This window comes from Macaca fascicularis, chromosome 8, assembly GCF_037993035.2.
Source record: "Macaca fascicularis isolate 582-1 chromosome 8, T2T-MFA8v1.1".
Lineage (NCBI taxonomy): Eukaryota > Metazoa > Chordata > Mammalia > Primates > Cercopithecidae > Macaca > Macaca fascicularis.
Genome location: NC_088382.1, coordinates 85,625,900 through 85,638,973, shown reverse-complemented (window position 1 = coordinate 85,638,973; position 13,074 = coordinate 85,625,900).

Below are 13,074 nucleotides of genomic sequence, written 5' to 3'. Positions count from 1 at the left end.
AAAGTTCAATTGTCATAAGTGATATAGAACTGAAATACATAGTATCTCAAAAGAATAAAATGGGGTGATTTGTTACAGACATGGGGAGTCTGGAAGTGACAGTTGACATGGAATATAAAAAATGAGTAAAAGGCAACTCATTTTGCCTTTTGAAGGTGGTGAAATATGCAAAGAAATAGGTGGAAACATGGGATGTAAAGAGATCTAATGAGGTGAGGGTGCTCAGAATAGGATAGGAGGGAATAGTTCAGTCTGAGGATGATTAGGACCTTATAAACCCTGTTAAAGAGTATCATCTTTATTATGCTAAGTGTGAGAAGACACTGAAGAATTCTGACCAAGCAAAGGGTTGTGAAATGATCAGGCTTGCTTTCTTTCTTTTCTTTCTTTTTTTTTTTTTAGTCTTTAAGTTTATTCCTTTTTCATTTTAGAGAATGGATTGGAGAGGTGAAGAGAAAACACTTGTAGACCAATGAGCAGTCTGTTGTAGTCATTCCACATAAGCGATTGGGCAGCTAAGACAAGGGGCATATTGATAGACAACAAGTAAAGCGTTATCTGGGGATTGAAGAGAATCTACCAGTCTTATATATGGAAATACCATTACAAAAGGTGTCAAAGTGATTTGTAGATGTCATGCTTTTATAAGCAAAACGTGATCACGCCAGTCCCTGTGACAGACAACAAGGACAGAGGAACAGGATTGGATGGGTGAAGATAAAGGATTCAGTTTTATACTTATTGAGTTGGAGATGTCATTTATAGTTCTAAAAGATAAGGTAAGTCAGCCTGGCCAACGTGGCAAGACCTCCCTTCTACTAAAAAAAAAAAAAAAAAAAAAAAAAAAATCCGGCTGTGGTGGCATGAATCTGTAGCCCCAGCTATTCAGGAGGCTTAGGCAGAAGGATCACTTGAGCCTTGGAGGTTTAGATTGCAGTAAGCAAGTATTACACCACTGCACTCCGGCCTGGGTGACAGAGTGAGATCCTGGCTCAAAACAAACCAACAAACAAAAGAAGATAAGGTAAGGCAAGAAGTTATGTATACAGCTCTAGAGGTCAGAAAATAGATAAAAATTAGAGATTTTTCTAATTATATTTGGTACTTGGAACAACGAGTAAGAATAAGATTATAGAGAAGGATTATGGAGACAAAGAAAGACAGGTTAAGATGAATTCTTAATAAACTCTTCCATGGAACAGATGAGTAGAGAAAGTTGTGTCTTTCAAAGACAACAACAAAGTGTGGAAAGAGATATGGAAGAATACCCACATAAATTCTGTGAAAAGAGGCCAAGGTAAGAGAAGATTTTAAAGATTGAAGGATTGCTTAACTTATCAAATATAATTAGCTAAATTAGGATTTTATTTTTTATTTTTCGAGATAGAGTCTTGCTCTTTTGCCCAGTCTGGATTGCAGCAATGTGATCTCGGCTCACTGCTTCCTGGGTTCAAGGTAGTCTCATGTTTCATCCTTCTGAGTAGCTGGGACTACAGGTGTGCACCACACCTGACTAATTTTTGTATTTTTAATAGAGAAGGGATTTCAGCATGTTGGCCAGGCTGGTCTTGAACTCCTGACCTCAAGTGATCCACCCACCTTGGCATCCCAAAGTGCTGGGATTACAGGTGTGAGCCACCCCAAACGGCCTAAATTAGGATTTAGTAGGTGCTTAGTTAATACTGTAAATTTACTGCAATATTTAGAATTGAATTCAGGTAAAGAGTATATAGATGTTCATTGAGTTATTCTTTCAAGTTTTATGTAGGTTTAATTTTTTTCAAAATAAAGTGTCTTGGAAAAATTAATATAAAGTTCAGCTGAAATTAAGATTTAAATATTTGTAAAATACAGTTGAATGATTAATTGAATGAATCAATCCTATGATTTATTAAAGCTCACTAACCAGAGACCACTAGGAACACATATGTAGTTTAAAAGGCAATTTACTTAGCAAAAGGAAAAAACACTCTGAAGAAATGGTGAGATATATCAGTAAAGGGATCTGGATGAGGCTTATAGGATTTGAGATAATGCTGGTGGATTCTGGGGCAAAGTTAAGGAAGCTGAGCCAATTCTGAATTAAATGTTGCCAAAAAGCAAGGCCAATGAAATTATTACTTTTTTTTTTTTTTTTTAAACAGAGTTTGCTGTGTTGTCCAGGCTGGAGTGCAGTGACATGATCATGACTCACTGAAACCTCAACCTCCTGAGCTCAAGAGACCCTCCTGCCTCAGTGTCCTAAGTAGCTAGGACTCTAGGCATGTGCCATCATACCCAGCTAGGTTTAAAAATTTTCTAGAGATGGGGTCCTGATATGTTGTCCAAGCTAGTCTCACACTCCTGGACTCAAACAATACTTCCGCTTGACCTCCCAAAGTGCTAGGATTACAAGCACAAGTCACCACACTGACCTTTGATTACTTATCTCAATTTTTATCTAGAACAAAAGGAGATAAAAGTAAGGCTAAAGCTTTCGTTGGTAATGGGTAAGTAGTTGCTTATGTTTCTTAGAACACGGGAATGGATGCTAAATCTCTTTTTCTGGTAACTGTGGACTTTTCTGTTTTACGTTTTACAGATGAGGAAGCTGAGGGTTAGATATGTTAAATGACCTAACCAAAGTCACACAGCAAGTAAGTTACTGAACTGACATTTAAACCCACTTATATGTGACTCCCGAACCCATGTTCTTCACCACCAACACACACTGACTACTTGTACTTCTGTTATATTTTAAGTAACTTTGTTTTATTATTGATGGTGATATAGATTCTCCTATGTGTGATTACTTTCAGAGAGTATTCAAGTTTAATCTCAACATTTTGAGATGTTTTAATATTTTTAATGTATGTATTTTAGATCAAATCCTTTTAGTAAGAAAATTTGCTATTTAAAATAACCTTAACTTATATAATATAATTAGTTATCTAAACACACAATGTATATTACTTTTAATTTTTTCTTTTTTAAAAATACGTATGCTTATCTATTTTCAAAAAGCACTTAAGGCAACATGTGACAGCACATCTAATCTAAACTGTATTGAAAAATAAGAGAAATAGGTTGATTCTTCTGAGAAGTCCAGAAGTAATGCAAGGTTTTAGATAATTTCTTCAAAATTCTCTTTATCCCTCTCCCCCATGTCTTCTGCATCCTCAAGCTGATATCCGTCTTGGCCAAAAGATGACTGCTATCAGCCACAAGGCTAAATGCTTCTACCTTATTGGTTAGGTCTATGATGTGACCGTTGATATGTTTTCTCTTCAGCATGGCACAAAGGTTCTGAGTTTCACTGCAACTGGACAAATTTAGCTCATGTGTCTGCTCTTCAATTATATTGCCCTGATTGCATTAGGGCAGGCCAATCAGAGCCCACCTCTGCTGTAGAGGACTATGTGCTCGCAAACTAGACGTTCCGATAAGTCCTGCTCTTGCAAACGAAGCAGGGCATTCCTTCCATGCAAACAGGGAGGACAAAGGAGCCAGCTGCTAACAGCAGACCCTGGGGGCTTGTTTATGTGTAAACATCTTGAAAATCCAGAAAGTCAGGGGAAGGTCAGAAAAACAACAATGTGTCTTGTGACTTGGCAACATTCCACAAACAACTGTATAAAATAAAGCAGAGCGCGCCATTCGACGCGGCCACCATGTTTGTCTTGTCTTGTGTTGTCTTGTGTGTTCATTCCTTTGTTTAGGAAACACATGGACCCCAACACTCTGCAGCCGGTGTTAAAGGTAATCTCAGATCTATACAATAAAAGAGGTATGCTTTGGATGTCTGTTTAAATCCCAATGGGTTTGAAACCACAAAAAAAAAAAAAAAAAAAGAAAGATCCCAAAGAATAATTCACATGGAGAACTTAAAATCCCAAACAAACAATTTTGCTAAAAAATACAAGATCTTAGAATGTAAACTAAGATGAGCATGAATTTAGTTTGCTTCTTTGACATAACTTGGGGTCCTTAAGTTCCTCATCTGTCAAATTAACAACTGAGATTAATAGAGAAGGAGCAAAATGGTATACACTAATCATACAGTTGTGATCTGTGGTCAAATCCGAACTCAGCTACGTGTTAAATACGTGATTTTGGACATCTTTTTAAAAATAAGAATAAAGTAAAAGTGTCATACAGTAGCATATCTAGCACATAGAAATGGTAAATACTATTTACATTACTGTCAATGTAAATACACAAAGTTAATCTTCTATAAAGTATTGCAATATGGAAACATAAGCCACTATGAGGCATCAACTTGCAAATAATCTTTTCCAGAATTTAAAATTTGATATTTCTATTTGGATATTTCTGCTTCTCAAAACTTTTCTAGGAGCTTTAATTTGCTCTTTGAGATACACTTAATTTAGAATTGCCCTATGTTGTTTTTGTCTTGCTTTACACATGTAAGCCTTTCTGTTCACCTGCTCAAAAACTTATTTGGCTCTGTGAGAAAAAAAGGCTATACCTGTCAAGTATTCTCCACAGCCCAGCACAATATTGGCCACATCTCTGAAGTTTAATAAATACTTGTTGCTTTGAGCTATGACACCCAGCAAAGGGAAACTTATAGGTTTACAAAATGGGAGAAAGATAGGAAGACACTGTTCTTGTTTCTACACAAAACAAGTTATAGCAAAATGTACAATGGTGATGTAGAGGAAGGGTTAAGGCAGTTGCTAAAGTTTTCTATTTCAAAACACATTCCAGAGAGCAGGTGGTGAAAAACAACTTAGGAAAAATCCCAACTTTGCTTTTCAGTTTTTTGGCTACTCTAGGTAAAATATATGTACAAAAATAATAATAAAGTAATTCCTCAGTAGGTTTCACAATATGCATTTTTGCTGTTTATACAATAATACAAATTTTGTTGCTGCAAAACTACTAAACATCTTAGTTTGTCTTTAGTGCTAATTTTCTATATTTTTTCAGAAATCATTTCAAGAATTCATAGAATCAACAATTGGAGACATGAGATTAAATAACATACACTGATTTCTACTTTGTGCTATGCTAAATCATCTGAGGATGTGTCAGTGCTTGAACAATAGACATAATGCTTAAACATTACTATGTGCTAGACATGCTACTATATGATCCTTTGACTTCATTCTCATTTTTAAAAAGATATCAAAAATCATGAATTTAATAAGTAGCTGAATCCAAATTTGACCACAGACCACAACTGTATGATTGGTGTATACCACCTTGCTTCCTCTCCATTAGTTTCAGTTGTTAATTTGACAGTTGAGGAACTTAAGGATCCCAGGTAATGCCAGACAAGATTTTAAGTTTCTTTACACAAACTCACATATCATTTTATGAGTCCAAGTCTCATCATGATTATTTTGAGTGTTTGGAATGCTTATTGTAAAATAGTCTATGGTTTAGTTAAGACATAATAGTATAATGATTGCCTAAATGTTGAAGATTATTTTCTGCAAAAAGAAATCAAAGTACAAATTACTTTGCAAAAATAATGCTGCAAAAAAAGCCAATGGAAAACATCAAAGATATGGCATTTTTTTCTTATATTCTATCATTTTGTTTCAGGAAAAACATTTACCATTTTAAGGACTGTAATAAAATGTGTGTGCTTTTCTTAAATATTTCATACTATTAAATGTAGACTCAATTATTTTTCTCCTGAAGAAACATTCATGTACTATAGTATTTTCAATAGAATTACTGACTACAGTTTGTTTTCACACCAAATATATGACTCTTTTCAAGTTAATGGATAAATTTGCTCATCTCTTTCTTTATTATAAGGCAAAGATAAATAAGTCTTTTTCACTCAATCTGCTGAGATAACTTGTGCCCATGCCGAAAGGTGATCTGTTCTAATCAACTTCACAAAGTCTGATGGAATTACACTGAACATATCTCATACCTGACACAACTACAGAATGATACAGTTCAGGACAAACATTGGTGACCTGAATAATACATGACAGACAGATGACCGGGTGAGAAAAGTAATTTTTCACCTACACCACTTGAGTTTCTTTATTAAAGGCTGAGACATGTTTGATGGAAAGAAGGCTGCTTTGCCAGCTAAAAGCTGGTGTGTTTTATTAATAGCTCAGTCAGTATTCCCCTGCCGTTTTACTATTTGAAACATGTTATTTTGGCAGTAAAATACAATAGACATCTACTCTGCATGAAAACTCGACATTTCAAAGACATTTTATAAGAATGTGAAGTTGCTAGTAATCAGATATTATTATTTAATACACATACATGACCAGAAGTGTTAAGCTCACTGAATAGAAATATCAAATTTAAAATTCTGGAATAGATTATTTGCAAGTTGATGCCTCATAGTCGCTTATGTTTCCATGTTGCAATGCAACTTATATAAAGGAAATGCATAAAAAAGTGAAGTTTATCATTGATGTCGTATATTACACATTTCTAATGATTATTTTAGGCAAAAGGAAATTTAATTACTTTATAAGTCACAGTTTGACAAGCACTCTGGCATCAGTACTAATCAGCACAATGTAAAAGAAGGATATACTTTAGTGAAATAATTGAATCTTACATTACTTTAAAAATGCGGTTTTATCAGTTTAAATTCGATCATAAATCAAGCTGTTTAATTCCCAAAACTGGCTTTGATGGTTATATTATAATGAAGAAATATGTCATCTATAGATGGAATATTTATTTCACATGCTTGCAATAAACATAGTAAGGCTTTTTAAAATAGCTTGTTTTCTCAGGGTGATTAACATTAACCTTTGTAATCTTTAGTTTATATAAGTATGTATAAAATACCTATTATGATACCTCTTTTTAGGATCTGAGATATAGCAGGGAATAAAGAATTAAATTTTGTTTTAATAGGGCATACATTTTAGTGAGAGACAATGGGCAATAAATAAATAAGTAAATTTTATAGCATGCCAGTTGGTTACAAATACATTGAAGAAAAGTTAAGCATGAGAGAAGGATACAAATTGAGATTGTTGAAATATTAAATAGGAAGATCAGGGGTGGCTATACTGATAAGAGCATATTTAAAGAGATGGAGATGAAGAGCATCATGTGCTGTCTGTAGGAAAACCATTCTAGGCACAGATAACAGCAAGCAAATAGGCTTTGTGACATATATCATTGGTGTGGGAATAAAGTTGTTGGTATAAGATGAGGTCAAAATGTTATGAAAAGTGATGGAAGATGGGAAATAATAGACACCTAGATCATAGAGATTCTTCTAGACCAAGTTAAAGACTTTGGTTTTAATTCTGTCTAATATGGGAAGCCACTGGAGGATATTGAGAGATAATTGAGAATAAGAAACATGATCAGACTGTTTTCTAAAGCAATTATTCAGAGCGATACATTTAGAATTCACAACAGAGGTTGAAAGATGAAGGAGGTAGACTAATTAGCAAACTATCTCAGTAATAGAGATGAGCAATGGCAGTGACTTGGAACTGAGTGGTGGAAATAAATTTGCTATAAAGTAATCAGATTCTGGATGTATTTTAAAGGTAGAACCAACAGGATTTGATGATGGTTTAAATACGGAGAGTGTGAGACAGAAGAATCAAAGATGAGTTCTAGGTTTTAGTTCTAAACACCTGAATGAATGGAGCCATTTACTTACTAGAAGAAGACTGAGGGAGGAGCAGATTTGGTCAAGGCGGAAAAATCAGGAGATAGATTATTGTATTAGTTTCCTAGGGCTGCTAGCCAAAGTTGCACACATTGAGTGGCTTAAGACAACAGAAATTTGTTGTTTCACAGCTCTAGAGGCTAAAAGGCTGACATGAAGGTGTCGCTGGACCATGCTCTCTCTTCACCCTCTGTGGGATCCCTCCTTGCCTCTTTCAGCTGCTGGTAGCCCCAGCCATTCCTCGGTCTGTGGCAGCATAACCCTGATCTCTGCTTCCGTCACCACATGGCATTCTCCCTGTCTATGTTTTCACATGAACATCTTTATAAGGAAACCAGTCATATTATTTTAGTGGCAAACCCAACTCTACTCTGAGCTCATCTCAACTAATGACAGCAGCAAAACCCATATTTCTAAATAAGGTAAACTTTTGAGGCATTAGGACATGAGCATATCTTTTTAGGGGGACATAATTCGACCCTTAACTGTTGTGAATATTTTAATTTTGAAAATAAACATTTAAATATGGATGTTGAATAAACAGATACAGTGACTAGAAGACACCTGGTATGAAGATATAAATTTAAAAATCATCATTGTATAAATGACATCTAAAGCCATGAGCTGGAATAAGTCTATGTAGGGAATATCCAAATACAGTCTTGAAATAATCCATTATAAAACATAGAGAATGGGAGGAGCAACAAAAAGAATAGAAAGCAATGATCATCAGTGGTTGTTAAGAGCAACAAAAGAGGGACAGCCGGGCAATACAAACCTAGAGATGTAATCACTCGCACTTTGTTTCTTTTTTTCAGTGACAATCATTGCCTAGATTTATGAACTAATTGGGGTCACAAAATGGTGATATTCTAATTATTCTTTTTTTTTTATTTTTATTTTTTGAAATGGAGTCTCACTCTGTTGCCCCAGCTGGAGTGCAGTGGCGCAATCTCGGCTCACTGCAACCCCCACCTCCTGGGTTCAAGCAATTCTCCTGTCTCAGCCTCCCAAGAAGCTGGGACTACAGGTGCACGCCACAACACCCGGCTAATTTTTGTATTTTTTAGTAGAGACGGAATTTCACCATATTGGTCAGGCTGGTCTAGAAACCCTGACCTCAGGCTCCACCCGCCTCGGCCTCCCAGTGTGCTGGAATTACAAGCATGAGCCACCATGCCTGGCCTCTAATTATTCTTTTAAATTTATTATCTGAAAAATACGTAAAAGGAAAAGTTTTCTTCCTCATCTATATGGATATTCTGGGTAGAGTCCTTATAGGAATGGGAGAAATGCTTGTCTGTTTCCTCTGTTTGCCAGTTTTTGAAATATGAAGTTGGTTATCTAACAATGCTGGCCACTGATTGTGTTCTGTTAAATTTTATTTGAGTATTATTATGTACTCATATATATACACTTACTAGAATGTTTTATTTCCTTTACTGTTATAATTTTTGTTGAAGTTAAAATCATCTTTGACAGATGGGAGTCTGTCCCAGCTGGCTCCTTAGTCCTTAGTCCTTTTGAAATGACTCAGTCTTTGATAGAGTCCTTGCTCTCTGCTATAACATGCTGTACAACTCCCATTTCATCCCTGCAACCAGCCATTTCTCCAGAGTTCTCCTTTCTTTTAGTAGAAAATAGTAAGTAGAAACCAAAATTTTGGCACAAATGGTCCTTAGAGATACTTAATTATGTTCTCTAGGCTTTTTCAAAGGATAGAGCTAGGAAATAAGTGTTTTTAGAGTAATATGTCATAAATTCATAGTTTTACTACTAACTAAAATTAAAGACTACAAGGTTTTACTTAACCACATCAATCTTAGATGTCTTTTTTCTTTCATGTCAGAAATGTAGAATCTCATTAATATAAACATCATTGCTCCTTTGCAAAAATATACATGCTATAGACTCAGAATAGCAATATTAATATTATAATTTATACTATAATTATTAAAACTAAAGAGTTTATGTATTCATTCATTCATGTAGCAGGTCTTTTTGTTTTAGGGTAAATTCCATCACTTGGATTACACATTCTAGTAACCGTGTCTTCAAGTCACTCAAAATAAATTTTCCCTGTGTGTTTTTTTTCTACCGGTTAAATACACAGTGAGGTTCATTTGTTTAATTTTCGTTTTGCTTTGAGTACATTTTAAAATTTTTCCATAGCAATGTAAAATATTTACAGGAGTCCAAAATCAACTTTATTAAAATTGTAGATGCGAAGAAGTTTATCTTTCATATCTGTCTCCTCCACTCTGTTTTCTCCCTACACTTTTAGGTAAACCTTTTATTTATTTGTTTATATTTTATAATCTTCCAAAATAATTTCATGTTTGATTAAGCAAATGCATATTTATATATCTTTTTTGGCTTAAACAACAGAAATTTATTGTCTCAGAGTTTTGGACACTAGCAGCCCAAAATTAAGGTGTCGGCAGGGTTGGTTCCTGTTTTTTAAAAAAATTATTTTTTATTTCAATAGGTTTTAGGGGAACAGGTGGTATTTGGTTGCATGAATAAGTTCTTCAGTTGTGATTTCTGAGTTTTCATACACCCATCACCCAAGGGGTATACACTGTACCCAATGTGTAGTCTTTTATCCCTCACCCCCTTCCATCCTTTTTTCCAAGTCTCTAAAGTCCATTGTATTATTCTTATGCTTTTGTATCCTCATAGCTTAGCTCCCACTTATGAGTGAGAACATACAATGTTTGGTTTCCATTCCTGAGTTACTTCACTTAGAATAACAGTCTGTAATTCCAGCCAGGTTGCTGCTAATACTTTTGTTCTGTTTTATGGCTGTGTAGTATTCCATGTTATATATATACCACATTTTCTTTATCCACTCATTGATTTGGGCATTTGGGCTAGTTCCATATTTCTGCAATTGCAAATTGTGCTGCTATAAACACGCGTGTGCAAGTATCTTTTTCGTATAATGACTTCCTTTCCTCTGGGTAGATACCTAGCAGTGGGATTGCTGGATCAAATGGTAGATCTACTTTTAGTTCTTAAGGAATCTCCACACTATTTTCTATCGTAGCTATACTAGTTTATATCCCACTAACAGTGCAAAAGTGTTCCCTTTTCACCACATCCATCCCAACATCTATTTTTTTTATTATAATCATTTTTACAGGAGTAAGATGGTATTACATGGTGGTTTTGATTTGCATTTCCCTGATCATTAGTGATGTTGAGCGTTTTTTCATTTGCTTGTTGGCCATTTGTATATCTTCTTTTGAAAATTGTCTGTTCATGTCCATAGCCCACTTTTTGTTGGGATTTTTTTTTTTTTTTCTCTTGCTCGTTTGTTTGAGTTATTTGAAGATTCTGGATATTAGTCCTTGGTCAGACGTATAGATTGTGAAAATTTTCTCCCACTCTGTGGATTTTCTGTTAACTCTTCTGAATATTTGTTTTATTGTGCAGAAGCTTTTTAGTTTAAGTAAAACAATCAAGGTTGAGTAAAATGTATATTATCATATGGTAGTCATCAAAAAAGAAAGGGTATACACACTTGACTATATACACTTTACTCAACCTTTATTCTTTTACTTAAAAATATACCCTGGTATTCAATCCACAAACTAGTATATAGTAATTTTCCTTGTTGCTTCTGATAGATGCACACTACTCCATTTTGTGTATATAGTAGTTTTTAAAACACTTTCTTATTCAACCTGTTTCTTACCAGCTGATATTTCACTTGCCTTCTTTTATTCTTAAAGGAATGTTGCAATAAATAAGGTTATGCATATATCTTTTATATTTTTACCACCATTTTGTTTGAAATATATTCCTAAAGTATAATTGCTAGGTCAAAGAGTAAATATATATGTAGTTGTAAATATAGCTAATTTTCTGTATATATTATAAATAAATGAATAAACAAAAATATAGTACACATTTTCTCAAAGCCTTATTAACACATTATAGTTCTAGAACCCTTTTTACAATATGATAAATAAGAAATGGATTTTCTGTGCCAATTTAATTTGTTTCTGTATTTTATGTGTGGGATTTAGCAATTTTCATGTTTAAACCTATTCATATTTATTTACCTATAAATTGTCTATTTCTCTAATTTATTTTTCTGTCAGATTGAATCTTTTTTGCCTTTATTTAGAAACACTTCATATCTACATTTTAAATGCAATTGTAGTTACAACATGCATATGACTTTTAATTATGTTTATTCTTTGAATATGAAAATGTCATGGCCAATTTCTAAATTATTGCATCCTCAAAATGTTTCATTAGTATCATAATAGTGTGAAATGTATAGGCAAAATGGGTTAAATGATACTATATAAAGCAATTAGGAAACTTTCATTTTTCACATATATACTTATGTGTGTGTGTGTGATGTTTTAATCAACACCTCTTTACAGAAATTATTTTTCTAATATTTTAGGTTTATACAAAAACACATCAGAAAGAATAAAAATGTGAAAAAGTATGAATATTTTGGTAGGTTTGAAGAAATATGGACCAATTTATAGAACCTCTTATATAGGGTTGGAATTCTAATTTTATCTTATTCATAATGTATTATTTCAGGGGTTTAATTTAATAGTCAAAAACACTTGCCTGTGATATCTTTAAGTATTGGTGCAAGTAAGCATTTTCAGTTTTAAAATATTTCCTTATATTTGTGATTTCTCCACCTCTGTTCTTTAATACTGATATATTTTTATTTTAACTTTTTATATAATTGTAGTATTATTTTCTGCATACTTATTTTCTAGGTTGCATTGTCATAAAATTACTTTTTTTCATTCAAAATAATAATAATATGTATATTACATGTTCGTTTAGATATTTTTTCTTCCATTTCCAATTTGCAGTATATTTCTCTTCATCTTGATTTAGAAAATTCTATTGTTAGTCAGAAATTTGATGTTTTACATAAAAGTAATCAAGCTGATCTTATTTTAAATAGAATTGTTTAAAATATATTTTTTTCTCAAATTGATGATATACTATACCAATGTGTTTGTTTAATAACACTTCATTTTTCACTGACTTCTGATATAAACTTAATTATATGAATTATTAAATTCCTGTGAGTTCTCAATCAATTCCAGATGTCACATTTTATAGAAAGCCCTTTCTATATTCCAAGGCTTTCTTTGAGTCTCTATCTATGTGGTTATACTCATATATAGTTGTATGAATCACTGTCACAAAGTAAACAATTTGCATAAAATCAATGAATTCGACTATGAAGTCAACTTATAACCAATCTACTCTCTTCCACTGAAGTTTTCTTCACTGCAAAACATGTGATTATTTTTGTAAACATTCCATACATACTTCAGAAGACAATAAAGTCTGCATCTACTATCTCTGGAATTTTAATTGATTATAATTTGTTAAAATTAGCTTCTTTTCTAACATAACCATACGTTAAACATTATAATACTTTCAGTTCTCTG